General features: G+C 42.1%; 1 long non-coding RNA gene across 1 annotated transcript in view; it reads left to right on the top strand.

Annotated features, from left to right (window-relative positions):
• LOC108537624 (uncharacterized) overlaps positions 1-25,263 on the top strand; it is a 72,743-nt gene that overhangs the window by 24,440 nt on the left and 23,040 nt on the right. Inside the window, exon 2 of the long non-coding RNA XR_001887868.1 lies at positions 21,589-21,711. This is a non-coding gene — a long non-coding RNA (uncharacterized LOC108537624). The remainder of the gene's footprint in view (positions 1-21,588; positions 21,712-25,263) is intronic.

Genomic DNA, 25,263 nt, shown 5'->3' with positions numbered 1-25,263 from the left:
GGAGTAGCAACCTGGTCATCTGTTCTCCTGCCCCCTCCCCTGCAAACTGTCTCCTTTCTCTCATAACAGCTCTACTGCTTACATATTTTACATGCTGTCTTTGATAAAAATTCATTCATTTACTTCTGTTATGTCCAAGGCACAATTGAATTTATTGAAAGAAATATAAAAAATAACACTACATGATATAATGTTTTATAATTTAAAAAAATTTTAATAAGGTCTTGCTCTGTTGCCCAGGCTGGAGTGCAGTGGTGCTGTCCTAGCTCACTGCAGCCTTGAACTCCTGAGCTCAAGTGATCCTCCCACTTTAGCCTCCCAAAGTGCTGGGATTACAGGTGTGAGCCACTGTGCCCAGCCTTAAAGAAACTATTTTTTACAATGTGGGGTAGGTGGGAAGTAGTGAGGGAGGAGTAGGATTCATTTGAGATGAACCTAGATGGGCAGGATATTGCCAGAAAATTGAGAGGGAAGAGATTCTGTATACAGATATGTGATGTAGGTAGTTTATCCTTGTTTCTCCTACCTTATCCTCTCTTCATTCAAAGCTTATTCCTACCACACCTCCTTATTCTCTGCCTGAATGAATATAAGTTTCATAAGGGTAGGGGTTTTAATCTATGTTCACTGCTGCATACTCAGGACCAATAATGCCTGGCACGTGGTTGATGCTTAAGTATTGTGAGTTGTTGAATTAATAAACATGTGAATGAAATGATAATTACATGTAAGGTTTGGGGTCTCTAGCCTTCTAAAATGTCAATTAGCTCTTTATTTCCCCTCAGATACAATTAGCTCATTATTTCCCCTTAGCCAATACAATTTATAATCAAATTTGCAAATGTTTAAATTTTAATACATATTTTAAAAATTGTAGATGACATTGCACATCACACTATATGTCTTTCAGCCATGCTTTTAGTTTTTTATTGTTATTAACTTTCTGTTCATGCCTTTTCCCATTTTTATATTGGCAATTTGTCTCATTGATTTGTAAGTCCTCTTTATATATTAAGGAAATCAACTTTTGTCTGTCTTATATATAGCAAACATTATTCCCAGTTTGTTATTTGTACTTTGACTTCATTCATTGTATTACTTACTGTGTGTTATTTTTAATTTTTATGAAGTCATCCATATAAATATTTTGTTTTTTGAGTTTCTCCTTGATTATTTAAGAATGATTAGGCTGGGCATAGTGACTCATGCCTGTAATCCCAGCACTTTGGGAGGCTGAGACAGGTGGATCATGAGGTCAGGAGTTCAAGACCAGCTTGGCCAAGATGGTGAAACCCTGTCTCCCCTAAAAATACAAAAATTAGCGGGGTTTGATGGTGGGCACCTGTAATCCCAGCTACTCAGGAGGCTGAGGCAGACAACAGTTTGAACCTGGGAGGCGAAAGTTACAGTGAGCCGAGATCGTGGCCACGGCACTCCAGCCTGGGCAACAGAGTGAGACTCTGTCTCAAAAAAAAAAAAAGAAAAGAAAAGGAAAGGAAAGAAAAAATTATCCCATGCTGTCTCCTAGCTTTAATTAGTTTGCTTTCTTACTTGCATATATCTTAGATCTATTTAGGACAGAGAGTATTTATTAAGTGATCCATCTTTTGTCACTAATTTAAAATGTCATTTTATCAGATACTCAACTTTGGATCCATAACTGGTCTTTCTTTTCCATTCATGTGTCTGAAACAACATGCTTAGAATACTGTAGCTTTATTATATACTGTTTTTGTGGGGTGGTGTATGTATAGTTCTATGCAATTTAATCTCATGTATAGATTTGTGTAACCACCACCACAATCAACATATAGAACTGTTCCCTCACCACAGAGGAACTTCCTAGTGCTACCCCTCTGAATTCACACCTTCACCCTGTCATGTTCCTGACAAGTACTAATTTGTTCTCCATATCTATAGTTTTGTCACTTGAGAATGTTATTAAATGGAGTCATACAATGAATAGTCTTTTGAAATTGACTTTCTTCAATAAGCATAATGCCCTTGATGTCCATCTAGGTTGTTGTGTATATTGCAAGCTTTTTCCTTTTTATTTCTGAGTAGTAGTTCACAGAATGGATGTGCTGGAATTTATCCATTCACCAGCTGAAGGACATTTGGGTTATTTTCAGGTTTTTGCTATTACAAACAAAGCTTCTATGAACATTTCTTGAGGAATGTTGTTTTTCCTAAGTATGAAGTATTGGATTAAATATAATCCTTCGTTTATGGTACACTGTCATCATTGGACCTATGCAGAGCCATGTTACTCATTTATTTTCATTTATCTGTACTAATAAATGAACACCTATGAACCCACCACCTAAGCCAAGAACAAATAACTCACATCTTTCTTTGTTCTCCATCCCTATCCCATCACTTTGCCTTTCCCTCAAAGACACCTACCCTCTTGAATTGTGTTCTTATCATTCCTTTTGGGGCTGGGGTGTTTTTATCACATTCATTGTTAGCTTTACAAAAAGACTTTAATAATCTGTATTATCTTCTGGGATTTGCTTTGCTACTAAAGTTTTGTTGCTCATGACTTAATTTTCTTCCTGTGTAATATTCTATTGTGTGAACATAGTAAGAAAATTTAGATTGTTTTTAGTTTTTGCAATATGATTGGTGCTGTTCTGAACATTCTTTAAGTGTTTCCAGGTACACATATGCTAAGCTTTCTTTGGGTGTATATCTAGGAGTGGAATTGCTAGATCAGAGAGGATACAAATGTTCAATTTCATGAAATAATATCACACAATTTAACAAAGTAGCTGTTCCAATTTATACTCCCTCAGCAATGTATTAAAGTGTCCTTTAATTCATATTTTCTTCAATGCTTGCTTTTGTCAGACATCTTACCTTTTACCATTTGAAAAGATAAATAATGGCATATCATTGAGATCTCAATTTGCATTTTTCCAATTTCCTGTGAGGTTTATTGTATTTTCGTATGTTTATTAGCCTTATGTGTTTCTTCTGTGATATGTTTGATTATGTCTATTGTACCTTTCACTATTGTACTATTTCCTTATTAATTGGTAAGAATTCTTTATATGTGCTTGATATTTGTAGGATCTTTCCATTTGTTGCTTGTCTTTTCACTTTCTTTAAGGTGCAATCTTGGCCCTTAACCTCAGAACATACACAGTTTATTTAACCACTGCCCTACAGATAGACATTTTTACTGTTTCCAATATTTTACCATTACAACAACGGGACCTTAGATATTCTTGTATCTACATATTTGGGAACATATGAGAGTATCTACAGGAAAAACCCTTAGAAATAGAGTTAATGCTGACAAGGGGTATGTGCATTTTAAGTTTTGACAGATACTGTCAAATTGCTGTCCCTGGGAGCTGTACTTATATTCCTACTGTGAGGGCGCCTCTTACCCTACATTCTCTCCAACTTTATAAAAAATGGTCATCTTGATTTGCATTTCTTTTACAGTCAGTGAAGATGAGTTAAAAGTCCTTTGACATAATATTTTCATACCGTTATGATATAAAGTTATATGTAGGAAAAATAATGTTGGAACAGGTGCGTCGGTCTTTTATCTGCAGGGTGAATACACAACCTTTGTGTAGATTCTTGTTTATTACTTGTTTTTTATTTTGGGCCTATGAAATGTAAAGATGGAATATGATGATTAGAGGATTTTCATAAAATCATTGGCTTTGGCACAAATCCAAGCACATTATGCAGGTAGTTTTAAGAAGCCTTTGAACTCATGTTTTTTTCCTTCTATCAAGCACATCATATTTATTATAATGTATCAGGTAGATTAATGGCCTTCCACAGATGTCCATATCCTAATTCCTGGAGCCTGTGAATATGTTCCCTTACATGCCAAATGGGACTTTGCAGATGTGATCAAGTTTAGGATCTTCAGATAAGGAGCATTATCCTAGATCATCCAACTGGCACCAGTGTAATCACAAGGGTCATTAACAGCAGAAGAGGGAGGAAGAAGAGGTCAGAGAATGAAATATAATGATGGGAGCAGGGCCAGAGTGATGTGCTATGAGAACCTATCATTGCTGGCTTTAGAGAGAGAAGAAGGGCCCATGCGCCAAGGAAATCAGGAAGCCTCTAGAACTTGGAAAAAGCAAGGAAATGGATTCTCCCCTGGATCCTTCAGAAGGACTTCATCCCTCCTGACACCTTCATTTTGACTCTATGAGACCCACTTTGAACTTCTGACCTCCAGGCATAAGATAATAAATTTGTATTGTGTTAACTGATTGAGTTCATGGTAATTTGTTACAGCAGCAATGCACAACTAATACATATAGAAAATAAACAATATAAGCAAAACAAAGAAAATAAAAACTTTATGTGGTCCTTTTACTCAGAGAAGTATTATCAGTATTTTGGTATGTATCTATGGTTTTGTACTTTTTTTTTCTTCTTTTTTTTTTTAGACAGAGTCTCGCTCTGTCATCCGGGCTGGAATGCAGTGGCGTGATCTCAGCTCACTGCAACTTTGGCCTCCTGAGTTCAAGCAATTCTTCTGCCTCAGCCTCCCGAATAGCTGGGACTACAGGTGCCTGCCACCACGCCTGGCTAATTTATATATTTTTCTAGTAGAGACGTGGTTTCACCATATTGGCTAGGCTGGTCTCGAACTCCTGACATTGTGATCCACCTGCCTCAGCCTCCCAAGTGCTGGAATTACAGGCATGAGCCACCACGCCCATCCGGTTTTGCGTATTTTTAAATTACACAAATAGTTTTATACTTTATGCTCTTTTTGTAACTTGCTTGTCTCAGTCAAAATTACATTTATGGGATATCTTTATGTTGATAATGTAGCTCTAGTTCATTTATTTAAAATTATGTATAATATTTCATGATAAGAATTAACCATGTGCAGCTGCTGGGAACCTGAAGGTACTGGGTAGGTGCAGGCTGAACAGACAGGGCTCTGGATGGGTTCCCAAGTAGTGAGGAGACATGGATCAAAACTATAGACCAAGGATTCAGGCCTGGGGAGAGAAAGGAAAATAGTATCAAGACAGCATCATTAGGTGACATTATAGAAAATGGCACAGTAGGGTGCTCAAAGAATTGGTGCTTCCACTGAAACAAACATAAGCTATCAAAGACTGACAGAATCAACTTTTTGGGGACCCTGAAATATCCAAAACTTACAGCAACCAGGGGAATGCTTAATAAGGAAAAGGGCAGTGACTTTTGGTAAGAGAGCACTATGGCTTTTTTTTGAGACAGAGTCTTGCTCTGCCGCCCAGGCTGGAGTGCAGTGGCACGATCTCAGCTCACTGCAACCTCCGCTTCCCGGGTTCAAGTGATTCTTGTGCCTCAGCTTCCTCAGTAGCTGGGACTATAGGCATGCACGACCATGCCCACTAATTTTTTGTATTTTTAGTAGAGACGGGGTTTTGCCATTTTGGTTAGGCAGGTCTCGAACTCTTGACCACAGGTGATCTGCCTACCTAGGCCTCCCAAAGTGCTGGGATGACCATGCACTCCCAGGACCATGTGCATGCACAGCCAGGCATGGTGGCGGGCACCTCTAATCCCAGCTACTCGAGAGGCTGAGGCAGTAGAATGGCTTGAACCCGGGAAGTGGAGGTTGCAGTGAGCTGAGATCACATCATTGCACTCCAGCCTGGGAGACAGGAGCAAGACTCTGTCTCAAAAAAAAAAAAAAAAGAAAGGAAGAAAGGCCTTAGAGGATCATAGGCTTGGCACCTCTAGAAGATCTGTGGGCTCCATGCAAAGGCAGACCTGTAGGTGGACTGGCGTAGGGGTCAAAAATGTCCCCACTCACAACCAAGCTGCAAAGACCAGAAGAGTAGTATTTTTTTCTCTTTTTTTTGGCTCTGAGTACTTAAGGAAATCTTTGTTAGGTCACTTCACTAAGCACTGAGATAATGGAGCAAAGGCTTTGGTAACTACACATAACAGGGAATACCTCTTTCCAAAAACAGTTTGAAAGCATCATTAAACAAATGGATGACTACAGTCCTCAACAATTAACAACAGCAAACTTGGGGAAGGGGGAATATATGATTTCCATATATGAAGCCTAAATAAGTGACTTGCTCAATTTCATAGAGCTGATAAGTGGAAGAGCAGGAATTTAAACTCAGATTGCTCTAATTATAAAGGTCCTGCTGCTAACCATTAAGTTATAATTTAATAATAATAACAATGCTTTAACAGTAATGAAGTAATGTTATAATCTAATAACAAAAGTAATACTGTGGTTGCCCATCATAACACTGTTGCATTGGCCTGAGATGCTTTATGATATCCTTGGCTTTGTACAGTCCTCCCTTGGTATACACAGGGGATTTTTAAGTGTACAATATAGTATTGTCATCTGTAGGCACAGTAGCAGTGCCTTTACCATACCTGGAGAGCATATTGTTCTCTTTATTGAGCAAATTAAATACTCTCACCTGACTCAGAGATGCTAAATTGCTAACAACCTCTCTAAGGCTTTATCCTCTTCCCTTTTCTTAAGAAACTGCTCTCTGAGCTACTAAGAGCTAGATTGAAATAGAGGCTTTTAGCCAAATGTGGTGGCTTACACCCGTAATCCCAGCACTTTGGGAGGCTGAGGTGGGCGGACTGCTTGAGCCCAAGACTTTGAGACCAGCCTGGGTAACATGGGGAAACCCCGTCTCTACTAAAAATACAAAAAATTAGCTGGGCACAGTGGTGTGCACTTGTAGTCCCAGCTACTTGAGGGGCTGAGGTGGGAGGATTGCTTGAGTTGAGCCTGGGAGGTGGAGGTTGTAGTGAGCCAAGATTGTGCCCCTGCACTCCAGCCTGCGTGACACAGTGAGACTCTTCCCCCTACCACCACCAAAAAAAAAGAAGAAAAAAAAAAAAAATAGAGGCTTTTCTCCACTGCCCTGACAAAAACCAAAATATACAACTCATTATAATCAGTCAATACAAAAGTACTTATTAAGCACTTTCTGGTGTCTCCTACTGTACTAGACACAAACATAATCATAATAGTCAGTGTGAATTATCACAGAGAAAGCAGGCTTCTATGCAACTAAAGATTAGTCAAGCCCCAGGCATTTGTTGTGGTATCTTCAAGGCCTTATGAGAGCTCCTACCAATGTATGGACTTTTATGAGTTGACTGTGATAAGGAGGAAAGCATTGAAGGAAATGATTTTATGGTTAGGAAATTTGGCAAGGTAGGTTTTGTAAGTAGACTGTAGAGAGCTTAGGACACCTGTGAATCTCAACATTTTTGAGACCCCTGGAGATGAATACCATACTTTGAGAAAACAGCAGCTGGGTTCAGTTAAATAAAAACAGCTTTTGGTAATCAAAATAGCATGGAGAGATGGAGAAAGAAGCTTCCTCCTGCAACTGCACAAAGCTGTTAAGAGTTAACTACACTGAGTAATCTCAGAGTCTAAGGCTATGGTAGTTCTCACACCAACAATGTTTGTAAAAGTTTTCTAAACACATCTCTCTCCTACCCTGTCCCATCCTAAGGTACAGCAATGAGTAAGGGAAGGGAGGGAACAGGCCTGTGTGTTTTGATAAAAAGTGACGCTTCCACAACTTTAAGGCCCACTGGCCTAAGATAATGAGTATGGAGTACCCAGCGTTTTCATGCATTGTTTTCTCTCAGGGCCCCAAAAGGGAGTAGCTGGGAAACATGCATTGCTTTCTATTCTGAAATTCTGAATACTACTGAATTCTATTATGTGTAGGGCCCTGTAATAGAGCTGCAAGATAAATTAAACTTATGTGCACATGTTTACACATATGTATGTATATATTAAGGTCCTTGGTTTATTGGTAGTTTTAATCTACTTAGGAAGATAGGACATATTCATAAAAGAATTTTAAAAATAAAGTTCTGTGTGCTTAGCCCCAAATAAGTGATTTAGACCAGAGAGGCATGGCAACTAACGTGTTGCTAATATTAAAGATGCAACTTTTGCAAATAATTTCCCTTTAGAACAAATAAGGATAATAAAGACATTCTTATTCACTTGCATGTCAGTATGTGTTCTTAAATTGGGGATAAAAAGGTAGAATTATGACACCAACTAGACAGAAATTACGAATTATGCATAACAATAAATAATTTTACATGTAAAGCTAATCTATTAGATTTTTTTTTTCTGTGGGGATGTGGAAAAGCTGAAAACAGTTAATTTATACATAGAACTTTGGAATTTCCTAAGACAGACAATTATTGCAAGCTAATAATTTTGAAAAATTGTATAACATGAGACACGAGAGTAGAGCTGCATCTTGATTGGAGTGAAGGATTTATGTGAACTATAGAGAGATTATGGCGAGTAAGAGGAAGGCTTCACACAAGGCCCAAGAAATGCAATGAAAACTAACATTGGAAAAATGGTTGTTGTATGGCAGGAATTTTTTATATTATTTCATTTAATAATTACATATATGATCTCATTTAATACTTACAAGAATCTGGGACAGTTGAGATTGCTCTCCGAATTGTAAAGACAAAGAAACTGATCTCAGAAGAGAAAAAGGAAATTGTCCAAGGTAAACCATCTAGGAAGTGAGACAGATTAAATAAAGCCACAAATTCTTTTCAGCTCCTCTCATCAAGACCAATATTTTAAAAAGCTGGTCTAGCCTTTGGGAGGATGACAGTCCACATGGAAGTCACCCCAGTCAAGCAAGATATGTGAGGTCATGGGCAACCTTCCAGCCCATTCAGCCCTCCTGCTGAATGCAGCAGTGTGAGCAAGCTCAGGTAATACCAACAGAGAAGCTGCCCAGCCAATCCATGTAATTGTGAGAAACAAGAAATTGCTGTTGTTTTAAGCGGCTGTGATAGAGTGGTTTGTTATACAGCAATCGATAACTAAAACAGCCAGACTTTGACTGTAGGGCCTCCTTGTTCCAAAGCTGATGTTCTTTCCATAACACATACCACCATTTTGTCATCTATAACATAGAAGTCTTTCATAAAATAATCTATAAGACTCCTCTGAGTTCTTCATAAAATCATATTCCAGATACACAGAACTGGAAAAGTCCAAGGTCTGTTTGGATAACAGGAAGAAGGCAGTCTAAACAAGATAGAAGGTTGCTGTAGAAGAAGTAATAGAAAGAAGAGTCTTTTTATTTATTTTTTCTGAGACAGGATCTTGATATACTGCCCAGGATGGAGTGCAGTGGCATGATTGTGGCTCTCTGCAATCACTGTCTCCTGGACTCAAGCAATCCTCCTGCCTCCGCCTCCCGAGTAGCTGGAATTACAGGCATGCGCCACCATGCCCAGCTAATTTTGTATTTTTAGTAGAGATGGGAGTTTCTCCATGTTGGTCAGGCTGGTCTCAAACTCCTGACCTCAGGTGATCCTCCCACCTTGGCCTCCCAAAGTGCTGGGATTACAGGCATGAACCACCACGCCAGACCTAATTTTTGTATTTTTTAATAGAGATGGGGTTTCATCATGTTGCCCAGGCTGGCCTTGAACTCCTGAACTCAAGTGATCCACCCACCTCAGCCTTCCAAAGTGCTGGGAATACAGGCATGAGCCACCGCACCCAGCCAAAAGAAGAGTCTTACATAGCATAGTGATTCAGAGCAAGAACTGGGTTTGAATCCTGGCTCCACTACTCAGTTGCTTTGTGACTTTGAGCGAGTCATATAACCTCCCTGTACCTTGATATTTCCATCGTTTAAAGGGTAGTAAAAATAGAACCTTTCTCACAGCCTTGTTGTAAATGAGGTAACACATGGAAAAACTTAGGACAGGGACACCAAGCGGACTGAGACCAGAGGCAGAGTCTAACCTGCCATTGAGGTGAGGGAAATGTCACAAAGGCAATGTTTGATACTGGTGATGAAGTTTGCCTATGGCAGTAGCACAGCCCTTCCAATCACGTAAGAGTCTGGGAAACTTTTGTGGATGGACTACTGAATTTTTTTTTTGGCATCTCCAAGCAGAGAAGGCTTATATTATAGTGATAGATGGTATAATGAGTGCTTTTAGGATAATCCTCAACAGCTACATAATGTCTTCACTTATAAAGTATTTCACATCCTTTTGTCATTTGATGGCTACTGTGCAAATAATTAGGAACCACAGAGTCAGTGTTCTAGTCATTCATTCAACTAATATTTATGCAACATTTCCTGGAGGAAATAATGGTAAAGGGAATAGGAATGACCTCTGTTCTTATAGAAATTATAGTAGAATGAAGAAAAGAGACACAGTAAGCAGGCAATGATTGTCTAGAGTGCTAAATGTTTTATTGGGGGAGGTACGGAGTACTGTGAGTTGCATATAGAAAGTATTCCTCATACATATTTTATATTTTACCTTCTGAAATGATATGGTTTGGTTCTGTGTCCCACCCATATCTCATGTTAAATTGTAATTCCCAATGTTGGAGGTAGGGCCTGGTGGGAGGTAACTAAATCATGGGGGTGGTTTCTAATGGTTTAGCACCATCCCCCTAGTGCTGTCTTGTGACAGAGTTCTCACAATATCTGGTTGTTTGAAAGTGTGCAGCACCTCCCCACCACCTCTCCTGCTGGCCATGTGAAGATGGGCTTGTTTCCCCTTAGCCGTCATTGTAAGTTTCCTGAGGCCTCCCCAGAAGCAAAAGCCCATACAGCCTGCAGAACCATGAGCCGATTAAACTTCTTTTCTTTATAAATTACCCAGTCTCAGGTAGTTATTTTTAGCAGTGTGAGAATGAACTAATACACATGGGGTACTATGAGTTGCTTACAGAAAGTATTCCTGGTATACATTTTATATTTTACCTTCTGAAATAAAGTGATCTAAATGGATATCTGGAAGGTAAGTAGGAGTTAGCCAGGATGATGCCTGCAATTTTGCTACAAGTTAAGACTAGCTTAAATAGTGAGCTCCTGCTAAAGAGCAGTGAAAAGAATACTGCATCAGTAGGATGGGGTCTCTGGTATTGGAATTTCATTCCTGATAGTGGAGGATAAGACAGTAGCTAACTGACTGGGATCCAGAGGTGACTAAATAGGAGTATAGTGAAGCTGACCTTGAGAAGTCCTCTTAAAAAGCGACCCAGAAAGACAAAAGAACCAGAAGAAGGTGAGATTAAGAGGTGAACTACATCTCTCAGATTATAAACATGCAGAAAAACAAAGGATGGTATAATTGGAAAAAACACATGTCAGATGACCTAGAATCTGATCTTGGCTTGACCATGAACTCCCTTTTAGTGTATGATGTTGGATAATAAATTTTCTCTCTCTGGGACTCTGGCTTGTCCATTTATAAGATATGTGAGTTGGACTACTTAAAAGGAGACAAGAAGGGAATGCTACAGTACAAAAAGTGAAAGTGGTCAGACACGTAGTTCAGAAACATTGCTGTCAAGCCACAACCTGGCCAAAGCACAGAGGAATTTAGGACCTGACATTGAGCAGGTGACATCACTTGCCATCAATCCTAGGAAGGGAACGAATTTTTCTGGACACATGGCTCACTTCTCTGGTTATTTATTGCAGGTCTGCAGAGGAAAGCAGACTGTGTTTACTTATTTGCTTGTCCCTCTCCTATACTTGGCACCCTTCTGTTCCCTTCCTTCTATTATAAGGAACTCAGGGTATTTGAAAGAATGGCGCTAGAGGAGCAGAGCCCAAACCAAAGCTAACTGATTGCTAATGTTGCTAATGGCAGGTCTCAGTGGGGAGATGATCTTTAGAAAATTGTAGTGGAAATCCTAGTACCCAGCCTTTCTTAGAACAGTACCTCCCTTCTTTTTGAACACTGATCCCCCACTTCAACTATGTAGTTCCAGTAGGAGCTGGAAATCATAGAATCTCTCACCCTTGGCACAGGGATGAAGATGTATCTTCTAGCCAGGGCCAAAGAGAAATTTTGCAAATTAGAGGTAAGGGAAGGGGCTCAGTCCCCCTCAGATGGCAAAAGTGTGAGATGGAGCCAGGAGGTGTCAGTAGCCACATCCCTTGCTGTGTGGAAGAAGCCAGTCTGTAGCTGGTGGGCTGACTTCCAGAAAGAAGAGACAGATGGAGTGTGGTGGGGTGGGGACAGGGGGAGAGGACAAGAATGCAATCTACCTTGTGGCATTATTGTGCCTATTTCCAGTTGTCCTGGAGGTCCAGCTTTAAATTTACCCTTACCTATAGGAAACAATAAATGTGTCTTTTGACATTTTGAGGTTTCTACCCATAGCAACCAAAAAAGTATTGCCTGGCCTAGAAATCTTTAGTTTTCTGCCAGAGGTGACTACTTAACTATGTTTAGATGTAAGGTCACTCCTGGTCCTGGACCCCTTGTAGTCCAAGTTTCCCGGAATGGCCTATACTTCCCATGTGTTCAGTATTTTCATAAGTTTACCTAGTAATACTTCTAAAGTACTCCTCATAATGACCCTCTGAGGTGGACAGGGTAGGGTTATCCCTATTTTACATCAAGAATACTGGGGTGAAGTGACTTGCCAACATCATGTAGTAAGTTAGAGGTAGAACAAAGACTCAAACCCTGGACATGACTAGTACTCTATTATGACAAGCTCTCTGTCCACTTGGGCAAGAGCATTGGAATGGCTCAGAATATGTTGCTTATTCATTCAACAAATACCATTGAACCTGTGGTAGGGCCAGGCACTGTTCTGGGGTCCAGAGTACAGTGTCAAACGAGACACAGCCTCTGACTCACAAAGCTGATAATCTAGACTGGGTATACACTAGTAAAAAGGCAATTAGAATAACGTGTGGTAAATACCATGGTAGACGGAGTCCTTCTGGAACAGATAGGAGGGGCACTAAACCTGTTCTGATAAGAATTAGGAAAGGATTCTTAGCAAGGTCACTGCCAGTCCAGCACCTTTTTGTGAATCAGAGAAAAAAGAGTGCTCTTTCCTTAAAACACCAACTTCCGGGACATTTTTATAAAAACCTATAAATCTGGAATGTATTTTCTGTGCAGCAGGCAACCAGTACAACTGTGTGTGGCACCCTGCTTCCCAGAGGAAATAACATTGAAGCTGAGATCCAAAGGGTGAGTGTATGTTAGCAAACAGCCTACCTGTCGGCCCCAGGCCTGTCTGAGAATTGGGTCTGCTGCCAAACATGCCATTATTTATTTAGGCAGCACAGCCCTCCTGTGGCTGCTCCTGTGTCCTCACTGATACCACAGTCCCTTTTTTCTTTGCTTCAGTCTGGTCTCCCATGGATCCCAGAGGACTCTCTCCCTGCAGGTTATTTAATCTCCCTAGACCTGTTTGTCTACCAGGGATGAGGTTAAGAGTTTGTGTTTCTGGACCATAGCCCTCAGTGGTGCTTAATTCAAAAAGAAACCCCAAGAGAAAACTCGATCCTCTCTGGGAGGGCCCAGCCTGGAGGATAAAGTATCTAAAGGCTTGGGGATTGTACAGCCTTTTCCGGATTGGCTGCTAATTTTGTTCTTCTCTTGACTGCAGTTTTTCATTTCGTTTTGGTTTTTTATCTGTGGCATCTTCTTAGCTCAACGAAAGAAATAAATAAGAAGGGAGCATGCAACCCTGTTGTTGCTAGAATCCTAAAATAGTAGGACTGGGGGGAAAAAACAGTATGCTTTCCCCTCCCAGCATTCTTATCTAAGTGAAAACAAACTGTGAATGCAGATTTAAAGGGGAGTAGAAATGACTTTTATAAGAGAAAACTGGAAGAGCATTCAGGAAAGGACAGAGACCATTCCATCTCTTTGCTTTAGTGACATTAGGAGTTCATGTGTTGATGGAATGTATATGAAGCTCAGATCTTTTAGCTGACAGGTGGAACTAATTTCCTTCCCAACCATCTGCACACTCTATAAAGATAGAACAGCGTCACGTTTCAATGCACTGGATGTCTTGATCATGAAATTACCTCTACTTTAGAGATGTTACTGGCTCCCATTCCCAGATTCCCCCACCTGTTGTAATGCTTGCTATGATTAGTTAGCTTATTATGTTATATTATGTTATATGATATTATTGCTCCTGGGTTCACAGGAAATTCTTTTTTATCCTCCCCCCTCCACCCATTTCATACTAGGTTCTTCCAAGATTATTTTAAGGAAGCTTGTTCAAATCCTAGACTGTTCAAATGGAAGAATTTTAGGTGTCTGGCATAGCTCAGCAGATTACAGCCAAGGAGCACAGGCCCAGAGGGGCATTGAGTGACAGAGGTCAGCCGGGGAGTTAGCGGCAGAGCTTAAGTGTCATCTTCAGTGTTCTTTCTACCACTGACACTATCTCTTTTTTGGCAGGTGATTAGCCCGGGATGAATTCTGACATGGTTCTGAAAAGCATGCTGTCTTTCCTCTTCTAGCTACAAATTCCTCTTTTCCAGTTCCTTCCTTTTCTGTCTTTTCTCCTTAAATTTTGAATCTCATCCAGCAGCCACAACAGGTGTTGGGCCTGCCTCTCAACAAATCCTACAGCTTGGCTGGCAGGGTCCCAGGGGTGGAGCATGTCCTTGCACAACCCACTTGGCTGCCAGATCAGTTTCAAGGTCTCTCTGGTAGCTTCCAGGGCCAGTTCTTATTAGAACTTATTAGAAGCTCCTCCCTCCTTGGAGCATCCAGTGATTGACATGTAAATTCTTCAAAAGTCTGCTCTGAGCGCCTCATGTGAGGAATATTTTATTGCAAACTGAAGCTCCCTGAGAATTGTTCTCTCTGTACTCAGCTTGACACAGTGTTAATCTACAATGGAGGCTGCTGTTGACAATCATGGTAAGAAAAACTCACCTGTTTACCTGAAACCTTCCCAGACTAGCCCTTTTTCGCTTCGATTGTTCCACTGGTGAGGGTGGGGCTGCTGCTGTGCCAAGTGCTACACTTTTTGTACACTCAACACAAGATTGTAATAAATGTGCATACGGGGCTCCGTTTGAGCTTAAATTATGTCCACTTTTGGAATTCACACAGGCGTAGGTATTCGTGATGTGGCAGCCACCGTGAGTGAGCTGCTCAGGTCTCCCACAGGGAGCCTGAAGGGAGGAGAGCAGTTAGTGGCCGGCCTCAGGCAGCAGCACCTTTGGGCTCTCCTGCAGTGTTTACACGCCGGTCATGCTCACCCTGGCCTTCCCTGCCACTGACCAAGCTCTGCAGACGTGTGAAAGCCAGGCCATTCCTGCCCAACATGGGCTCCTGTAATGGGCAGTCTCTGCTCTGGGGCTCCTCATCAGCCTGGCTGAGGCTTTCTCAGAGCTGCATTGAAACCTGAGGCTCCTCCTGCCCGGTCCTTCTTCCTTCCCTCTTTTTTCACTGGTGTCAGATCTGCATCACCATCTGAGGCTCCCTCATCTACTCCTGCTCCTTCACAGGCATTCTCCCCCAGTACATTTCTGGCACTTCTCACTCCATTTTGGCATCTGCTTCCTGGGGGACCCATTTGGGCATATTCGACCTAGTAGGCCCAACTCACCCAAAGTCCATTTTTCATGAGGGCTTTGGGTCTCTCCTGGGAGAGAACTCATCTTAAGGAAAGTGAGGAGATAGGCAACATGGGTCCAGCAATAGAATCTTCAAAATCAAGGAGGAATGAGCCAACATTTAACATTAGGTTTGTCATGCAGATTTGTTTATTGGCCTTGCTGCAGCTCAGGCTTAGGAATTTGTAGAGGGAAAGTGGGGTTAGGAAGGAATCAGCAAAATATAGAAGAGCTGCTTTACTGATAGTTCTGTGAGTCAAAGGACATAAATATTACCCATTAGAAACCCATGTGACAAAGTATATCATGATGGAGAGAGTTTCCTCCCCTTCATGCATTCCATATAATAGATGCTATGTACTGGGAACTCCAGAAGTGTCCAAGTCACCTGGCATCTCAGTTCAGCATGTGAGAATCACTCTCCAGGCCTCTCAGAAATTAAGAGGTGCATTTCTCAGGGAACTAGGGTCCTTGGTTAATAGGCGGAGGCAATAGGTTGCAAAACTGTATATAAATTTGAATCACAGACTATTATAGCTGAAAGAAACTATAGTTCCTTTCCATATAGATTCTGTATAGATTTCATCCATCCATATAGACTAGATGGTCTATAGTAATCATCCAACCTGCTGATTTTCAAACTACGTTCCACGGAGATTCTCAAAGTCCTGGGGGGAGAGTGCTACAGATGAAACAATGGTAGTTTGACAAAGGGAGAAATTAATTTAATTTGATGCCAGAAGGTATTCGATAAAAGTAAAGTGATGAGCAGATGAATTGATCAATTTAGGTCAAACAGCTAATAAATGAAGGCTCCAAGATGAGAATCCTGATTTCCTAGCTTCTTATGTGACTTTATAGGGGACTTTAGCTATTACTTTTGCAATGTGGTGTCTGTGAGCGAATTACCCAGAATGAAAAGAATTTTGGGATCCTAGTGTATGTTTTGTCTCTGTGTTCTACTCTTGGGAGAGAGGCATATTGCATCTGCCTTATGGATGCAGCTGGGTGACTCTAGACAAGTGTGCTTTTCCTGAAGTCTGGTTTTCATTATCTTTATATCCTCAGGCTCACAAGTCAGCTGGGACAGGGATGCTGACAGAAAGGACTAGTGGGAAGAATATATTTGCTTCTAATTTAGTATAAAAACAACCACACCCCACAGATCAAAACCCATGGAAACTTCCATCACCCTGGGGCAGTGTTTAGAGTGGCATTTCTGACAGAGTTCTGAGAGATACTTAGTATGCTCCTGAAAAAGGGTTCCACGTCAAATACTTTTATGCAATGTTCCATATTATATCCCTGTCTTGGAGATACCTGTTGCACATAAAAGTGTTCTGGAGAGTTCTGCAAAAGATGTCTGTTTAACCTTAATCCAGTGTTTTATAAACTTGCTTGTTGATGGAAACTTTTATACATGGAATATCTATTATCATATAGAACCCGCTTTGGAAATGCTGGGTAAAGACCACTGGCTGGGAACAAAGGAGGTCTGGTTGTGGTCTTGGCTCTTGTACTAAATTGCGTTTTCCCCCTCTCCCCAAGACGGAGTCTTGCTCTATTGCCCAGGCTGGAGTGCAGTGGGGTGAACTCGGCTCACTGCAACCTCCACCTCCCGGGTTCAAGTGATTCTCACTGCAACCTCCGCCTCCTGGGTTCAAGTGATTCTCCTGTCTTAGCCTCCCAAGTAGCTGGGATGACAGGCACGTGCCACCACACCTGGCTAATTTTAAAATTTTTAAGAGATGGTGTTTCACCAGGTTGGCCAGGCTGGTCTTGAACACCTGACCTCATGATCCACCCACCTTGGCCTCCCAAAGTGCTGGGATTACAGGTGTGAGCCACCGCGCCTCCACCGCGCCTGGCCCTAATTTGCATTTTTAAGCTTTTCTTTGAACTCCAGTTTCCTCATCTGCAAAAGGAGACGGTTATAATCAGTGATCTAGAGAGAAAAGGACTACAATTTATTGCAGACCCACTCTGTGCCAGGCTGTGGATGTGTCACCATGGCCTATGCTCACAAGGGCCCCCACACTTGGTTTAATACTCTGCTGTCACCATCTTTACATTCTTGGTAATTTTTGAACAAAGTGCCAGCATTTTCATTTTGTGCTGGGACTTGCATTTTTGCACTGGTTCCATGTGACATTATCTCTACTCTTCATATTAGTTTAGTGAGAATGTGTATATATTTGTGATACACAGATATGGAAGCTGATAATTAGGTTAAATAAATTGCTCAAGATCACATACAGAATGAATAGCAGAGCCAAGATTCCAATCTAGTCCACCTGGTTCTAAAGCTTTGCTCTTCCCACTAGACCAGCTGCCAGTGCAAACATTCTGTGATTCTAAGGTTCTTTTGTTCTTTAAACTCCAACTAGATCTGTCTCATTGTTTAAGGAACAGAATAATTTAATTCTATTTACTGTCTGAATGCATATCTGGCTAAACAGATTAGTAAATGATGGATTAGATATCAGTGAATGAATGGCTAGACAACAGGGAATGAATGGCTGTAGAAGTTAGACATGGAATCTGACAAACTTTGTTTGCCATTTACTAACCATGTGACCTTGGGCAACCCACTTGACTTCTCTAAGTCTCAGTCTACCTCATAGGTATATTGTGAGGATTAAATGAAAGAATGCACTGCCTAACACATGGCAACCCCTCAATAAAGTATTACTATTCTTTTATTAACCGGGCCAGGGTAGGTTTGCTATTGCGATATCAGAACTCCCAATATTGTAACCCATTTAATTTGCTCAATAGCAAGTAGAAGAACATTAGATTTCTTTACTCCTTTCTGAATCAAATCAAATTTTTATCTAATTCAAATCCAATTAAATTTAGCTTCACCCCCACCTGCCAGTCTCTGTCTAATTTCAGAGACTTTCTGGGGATGCAAAAACCCCAGGGCTTACCCAATCCAGAAAACCTGGGGGACAATCTCAGTCCACTGCAGTTGTGTTGAGGATGCTCATTGTCCAAGCAGGTGTGGAGAAGCCAGAGGTATCTGGCCCACTTGCATAAGACATTTACGCCTTCCATTGTAAACCTAGCCACCCAGAACTCCTTGTATGGTCCCAAAGCTATGGTTTGGTAATTATCCCCCACGTGTCTTTGTAGTCATCACTGCCAGAGATACTAGGAGGGCAATGGGGGAGAGTTCATGGGCTGATTTCCACCACCCCTCCATCCTCCTGGTCTTGTAGAATCCAGCTCTTGTCCCTTTAACCCTCAGAGTTTTCCCTCTCACAATCTAACTCTGATCCTTGAGGAATTTATACTTTGGAAACAGAGACCTCCCAATATTTTCCTCCTGAGGTAAGGGAAATCCCCCAACCTGCAAAGGACTGTCCTTCCAAATAGGGTGCAGAAGAAAATTTCCTTTGAGTCTTTAAATAAATCCATGGTAGAAATAATTCATTAATTCACTCAATTACACAATGTTCTCAAGCTTTTTCATCTTCTGAGAAGGTTCTGATATCCCCTTTCTCCCTTGGCTACTATATTTTGCATCTAAGTCTATGTGTCTTATCTTTATTACAAATTGGTGGGTGGGGGGATGGGGGGTTAGAGAAAGTGGTAGGACTAGACAATATGTTGCTGATTCTCTCCATTCCTAGGTAAGGATGGTCACAACCAACTATTTGGATTTCACATTTCACATCTTCAGAGTCCCTTGGAACAATGAGAACAGTGGGTAGAAAAAACAGGCATTGGAAGCCTTTATTTATGGGAATAGGCTTATATGTAATGGCATGGGGGCTTGGTGCTAGGGTATCAGAAGAGGCCAGGACACTGGTGTCTCCAGAATAGGTAAAAGAGAAGGAAGCATGGCCAACAATGTTCCCAGCTGTGTGGACAATTATGCTGGATGTCTGCCAGATGAAGGGTAAAATTCTGTGCTCTAAAAAGTAGCAGCAGAGCTGTAAACCTGTAGTGCTGGGCCCTCTAGTGGCTAGTTCTTTTTCAATGAATAGAGCTGGCTGTTACCTACACTGCTGTCTCTCACTGCCTTGTCTTTTTAGTTTGCTAGAACCACTAACTACCTCATCTACATTCTATCATCCCATTGCTCTATTATTACTGGTACTGACTTTGGAATGAACTCCACGTTAGGGCACAGTTCTTGAGGAAGTATTGATTCTCTTGGAAACAGATTGAGATGGAGAATTGCATGCAGAAGGTTGTTGGGGGAAGTATTCTTGGAAAATAGGAAGTGAGAAAGCAGGGGAGGGCAGAGGAAGAAGCTAACTCACAAGGTGGTTGCCACTGAAGCCTCAGCTGATCTTCTGGGGAATTCCGGAGCTAAGATGGCCCCTCAGAGTTGCCCCAAATCGGTGATGGAATCAGACCTTTGGATCCCTGTATCAGCCCCTCATTGGTTGTGAGCCGCCCCAAGAAGGAGCTGTAACCTTGGTGACAGCTCCCTGTGTCCCAGGGCAACGTGCAATGAGAAATTCAGTTGTTCATAAAATATTAATTTTTCTTTCCTGTTCATGAATTTCTGCATTTCTTGTTCCCAGGAGCTCATTCTCCCTCAGAGTTCAACCACTGCCACAGATCGTTCTCTCATTTCACCCAGGGAAATCATGTTCTTGGTTTCTTAGCAGCACCTGAAACAAGATGCCTTTTCTATACAAGGTTGGCTGTGGTTGGCTGAAAGCCTTGCTTTGTCTATTTCTCCTATGCCTAAACCGAAATCTTGGATATTATTCCAATGACAGGAGAGACCAGACTCACCTGTGCCAGAAAAAAAAAAAAAAAAAAGAGCAAAAGTCACACTCCCAGGATAGGCTAAGTTATACTCAGAAGGCTCCAGTCTTCACCCCCTCCCTCCAAAACATGATCTAATCAGAGTAACAGCACTTCTTCCTTCCCAGCAGGGTTATAAATGTTTTTATCTTAACTAATCCTGCAGGGAAGAGTTAGGAAGGTGTGGTGAAGACAGGAGCCTGTTGGGGAGAGTGAGGAGGGTGGGGTGAAGATTTCTGGGGCTGTCCACCAAAATTAATTCTCTCCTTATTCCACAGTGATAGATGTTTAGCTGGGACTTGACTACTCAGATAGGCACCTCATTTGCCAGCTCCCCTTGCAGCCAGTTTGTGGCCATGTTGTTTAAGCCCTCGTCAATGGAGCTAAGCAGAAGAGATGGACACAGCTTTTGCCTTGCTTTCTTGAGAGTAAATCCCTGGCCCTGGAATTCTATTTTGTCTTTTTCCTCACTAGCCAGAAAATGCTTTGACAATGAGTGACCTTGGAAGCTAATGTTGAAAATGGCAGTTGCTATCCTCAGTCTCTGAATGTTTGAGTAGGGCAAAGCCATCCACCTACTTTGAACACTGAGCTTGGCTCATACTATACTGGACCTTTGTTTTTTATTTAATTTAATTAATTTATTTATTTACTTACTTTTTGAGAGCTGGAGTGCAGAGGCGTTATCACAGTTCACTGCAGCCACTTGACTTTCCAGGCTCAGGTGACCCACCCGCCTCAGCCTCCCAGAGTACTGGGATTACAGGAGTGAGCTACTGTGCCTGGCCCTACATTGGACTTTCTAACCAAATCCTACCAGTTCTTCATATTCCACTACAAATTCTACTTCTTCCCGGAAACATGCATGAAATTCCCTCTCCCCCTCCACCCACGCTTTTGTTTGTTGTTGTTTTTTGGTTTTTGTTTTTTGAGACAGAGTCTTGCTCTGTCACCCAGGCTAGAGTACAGTGGCGCCATCTCAGCTCACTGCAACCTCTGCCTTCTGGGTTCAACCGATTCTCCTGCCTCAGCCTTCTGAGTTGCTGGGATTACAGGTACACATCACCACACCCAGCTAATTTTTGTACTTTTTTTTTTTCTTTTTTAGTAGAGAGGAGATTTCACCTGGCTGGCCTTGAAATCCTGACCTCAAGTGATCTGCCTGTCTTGGCCTCTCAAAGTGTTGGGATTACAGGGGTGAGCCACTGTGCCCGATGTCCTCTCCTCTTCTTGACCACCACATTAGTATCTGTCCCCCACACATTTTGATGCTTAATGATACTGTTTCCTACTTAGTTCTATTTGGTATTGTCCTATTTTTGTTCATTATTTGGTGTGTGCTTCTTGTCTCTTAAACTAGAAGGAGCTCCCAAGATGTGACACTCTGCTTCTACTTTCGTTTCCCCAATAGCACAGCTATCATGGATGCTGATGGGGCCCCAGAGCCCCCTTCGCCAGGCTGCCGTCATCAGCCTAGAGCTGTCCCCATCCCCAGAGATTTGGCCTGAGTCAAATATGAGCACGCCCTGGAAGAGTAAGTACCCCTGTAGCAGCTAGCAGCCAATGACTGATATAGGGTAGCAAAATAAGGTCACAAAAGGTGGGGCCAATTCTGTGATGAAAAAAGAGCTTCAGAACCTTCCCAAGGAATGAGGCTATTGCTAATCTCCAACCAAGAGCACTCCTTTGCTTACCTTTCTTTCACTGCTCTATTCTGCAGTAGCTCACAGCTGCTCCCTTCCCCACAGCTGATGGGAACCTCCTCAAAACCTTCTTGTCCCCCTTCCCTGCCAGGGTGGCCCACAACCAATGACTGACTGCTTTGGGGATACAAAAGGCCAGCTGCCTTGTCTCAAGGGAGTGTAATTCTGCTGTGGGACTTATGCTCCCATACATAACAGTTCCCTGTGGATCAGGTTAAGGCTAGATGTGACCGAGACACACTTTGTATGGTACTTTCCCTTTCCTGTCTACTCCACTCTCTCCCTTGCAGGTTTTTCCTGAAAAACACTTCCCATCAATGTCTGTCGGATGGCCAGGTGCAGTGGCTCACGTCCGTAATCTCAGCCCTTTGGGAGGCTGAGGCGGGAGGATTGCTTGAGCTCAGGAGTTTGAGACCAGCCTGGGCAAATAGTGAGACCTCATCTCAACTAAAATAAACTATTAGCTGGATGGGATGGAACATGCCTGTAGTCCTAGCTACTTGGGAAACTGATGTGGGAGGATCGCTTGAGCCTAGGAAATCGAAGCTACAGTGAACCCTGATTAGGCCACTGCACTCCAGCCTGAGCCACAGAGCGAGACCCTGTCTCAAAAAAAAAAAAAAAAAAAGACTGTCTCAAGATCTGTTTCCAGGAAACCCAACTTCAGACCACTGGTGTCAGTACTCTGCCATCCTTTTCCCAAATCACTTTCTCATTCATTTCTGGGGACTGTTCAGATCCATGCTCCAGGCTGGGTTGGGACCTAAATTGGGCTGAAAGTACGTGAAGGTGCTAGGTCAAAAACAACTGGGCTCTATGGAAGTACTTGTAAGGAATACCTACTTACTGCATAGGGTTGTTATGAGGGTTTTAAAAGCTAAATGAGTTCAAGTGTGTAAAACGCTTAGACCAATGCTTTGCATGGAGTAAATGCTCTTAAGTATTAGTGCAGGGACTTCTGGGATGTTTTTGTTTACTTATGTATTCCAAGTGTGCCTAGGTGAATGCTTGGCACATAGTAGGCACTCAATAATACCTGTTGAATCGGTGATTGGTTTTGCTTTGAGGGTTTAAGGCGATGTGTCAGGATTTGGCCAGCAGAGGGCAGAACCTGTGAGGCCAAAGCTCCTACAGGCTTTGACTTACAGGTGGTTGCAGGACAGGCTTCCAGACAACAGGATTGGAGGGAGGGCTGCGTGGAGTGACTATACCATAGGAGATATATATATATATATATTGAGACGGAGTTTCACTCTTGTTGCCCAGGCTGGAGTGCAATGGCATGATCTTGGCTCACTGCAACCTCTGCCTCCTGTGTTCAAGAGATTCTCTTGGCTTAGCCTCCCAAGTAGCTGGGATTACAGGTGTATACCACCAAATCTGGCTAATTTTGTATTTTTTTAGAAGAGATGGGGTTTCACCATGTTGATCAGGCTGGATCGAACTCCTGACCTCAAGTGATTCACCCGCCTCGCCTCCCAAACTGTTGGGATTACATGCTTGAGCCACTGTGCCCGGCCACCATAGGATATTAGAATGTTTAAATTTTACTCCCTTCAAATCCTAGAATTTTATTTAGTCCAACCTGGGTGTGTTTAAGGAAACATACTGAGCTCTTAGTTTGTGAATTCAGGCAGATCCGTTGTTCCAGGCCCCGAGATCCCTGGAGTTGCCCTGGTGTCTGTAGCTCCTTCTTTAAACTTGTGAACTACCCCATACACTTCAGAAATTCCCTTCTATACTTATGCTAATATACATCAGGTGCCTGTAACTTGCAACCAAAATAATTTGTATTTTATGATTAAGCCCATGGGGTGTGAGGACTGTGTGAAGGGGAGCCTTCTCCACTGGGGACACTGAAGTCATAGAGTAGCCCCAGGAGGCCTGCTTCCTGCTGTCTCCCCAGCCTACCTGCCCTTATCAGGAAGGAGCTCCCTGACATCTGCCTCCAGGCTTCCCTGATCTTGTTCCCTTCATTCACTCTGCCCATTTAGTTCTGTCCTAGCTTTCAAAGCCCAGTTCAAGTTCTACCTCTCTCTGACTCCTCCTAGTCAATTTCATTTCTCAAAATCCTTATGGCATTCATCACCTGACCATTCATTCTTACACCCACTTGCGTTCCATATTTTATTTGGAAGTTTGGGCTGGGTGGTGTCTAAAGTCCTATCAGCTGTAAATTTCTGAATCTGTTGTCTTCCCATATGTCACATCTCCTTGAGGAAGTCTCCATCTTCTCCCTCAAGAAGAGATGAGGAAGGGTTTGAGCAACAGGGCTCAGCACAGGTTTGCAGAGCATCAACATAACTGCACATGGCAGCAAATGCGGTCCATGATCTCCATTCAAGAACCCAAAGGCTTTTATTTTTATTTTTTCAAAATGGAAGTATCTTTTTTCCTTTTATTATATAAGTAACATACTTATGGTCAAGTCAGTCAAATATTACATAAGTTTATAATGTGGAAAGGGAAAATCACCCATAATTCAATTCCTCAGAGATAACTACTATCAAAATATTATTTCAGAGTTCTGCTATACACAAATATGCATGTCTCAGTGGGTACTTCTGGGGACCACATGGAGATCCCTTAAGTTGAAACTGGACAAACAGAACAGTGGATGGTTCTAGCTGAGATTTGGGATAGTTTCTGAATTCAGAAGTATTCACCAGCCACATCGCATGTATTAGCTGGAACCATATATGAAACTACAATATTCAGCTGTTTCTAACCTACAAACACAGTGATTACATATGGCTCAACCTAATGTATATGAAGCCTAGAATGTCAGAACTGATAGAGCCTTAGAGACTTTCAAGTCTATTTCATTATGTTGAAGAAGAAAACGGATGAGATATAGAAGTGTCCAGCCTAAGATCATATACCACCTTAAGTGGTAGAATCAGGGCTGCTTCTCTTCCTACTGGACCATGTACCTACGTCTCATACTCTGCTTCTTTTAATATAATAATCTTTTAGGTGTGATATCAGTCTTGTCTTGTCTTTTTTTTTTTTTTTTTTTTTAGACAGAGCCTTGCTCTGTCACCCAGGGTGGAGTGCAGTGGTGCAATCTTGGCTCACTGCAACCTCCGCCTCCCGGGTTCAAACAATTCTCCTGCCTCAGCCTCCCAAGTAGCTGGGAATACAGGCACCCGCCACCAGGCCTGGCTAATTTTTGTATATTTTTAGTAGACGGGGTTTCACCATGTTGGCCAGGCTGGTCTCAAACTCCTGACCTCAGGTGATCCGCCCACCTTGGCAATATCAGTCTTTTAGAAGCAGATGCAATATGACATCCGAAAACTCACAGAGAGTCGTGGTGGCTCACACCTGTAATCCCAGCACTTTGGGAGACCAAGATGGGCAGATCACTTGAGGCCAGGAGT

Source organism: Rhinopithecus bieti, unplaced genomic scaffold (assembly GCF_001698545.2).
Source record: "Rhinopithecus bieti isolate Rb0 unplaced genomic scaffold, ASM169854v2 scaffold_14549, whole genome shotgun sequence".
In the NCBI taxonomy this organism is placed as follows: Eukaryota; Metazoa; Chordata; class Mammalia; order Primates; family Cercopithecidae; genus Rhinopithecus; species Rhinopithecus bieti.
Note: the sequence above shows the minus strand (reverse complement) of the source record. Positions and strands in the feature narration are given on the sequence as shown.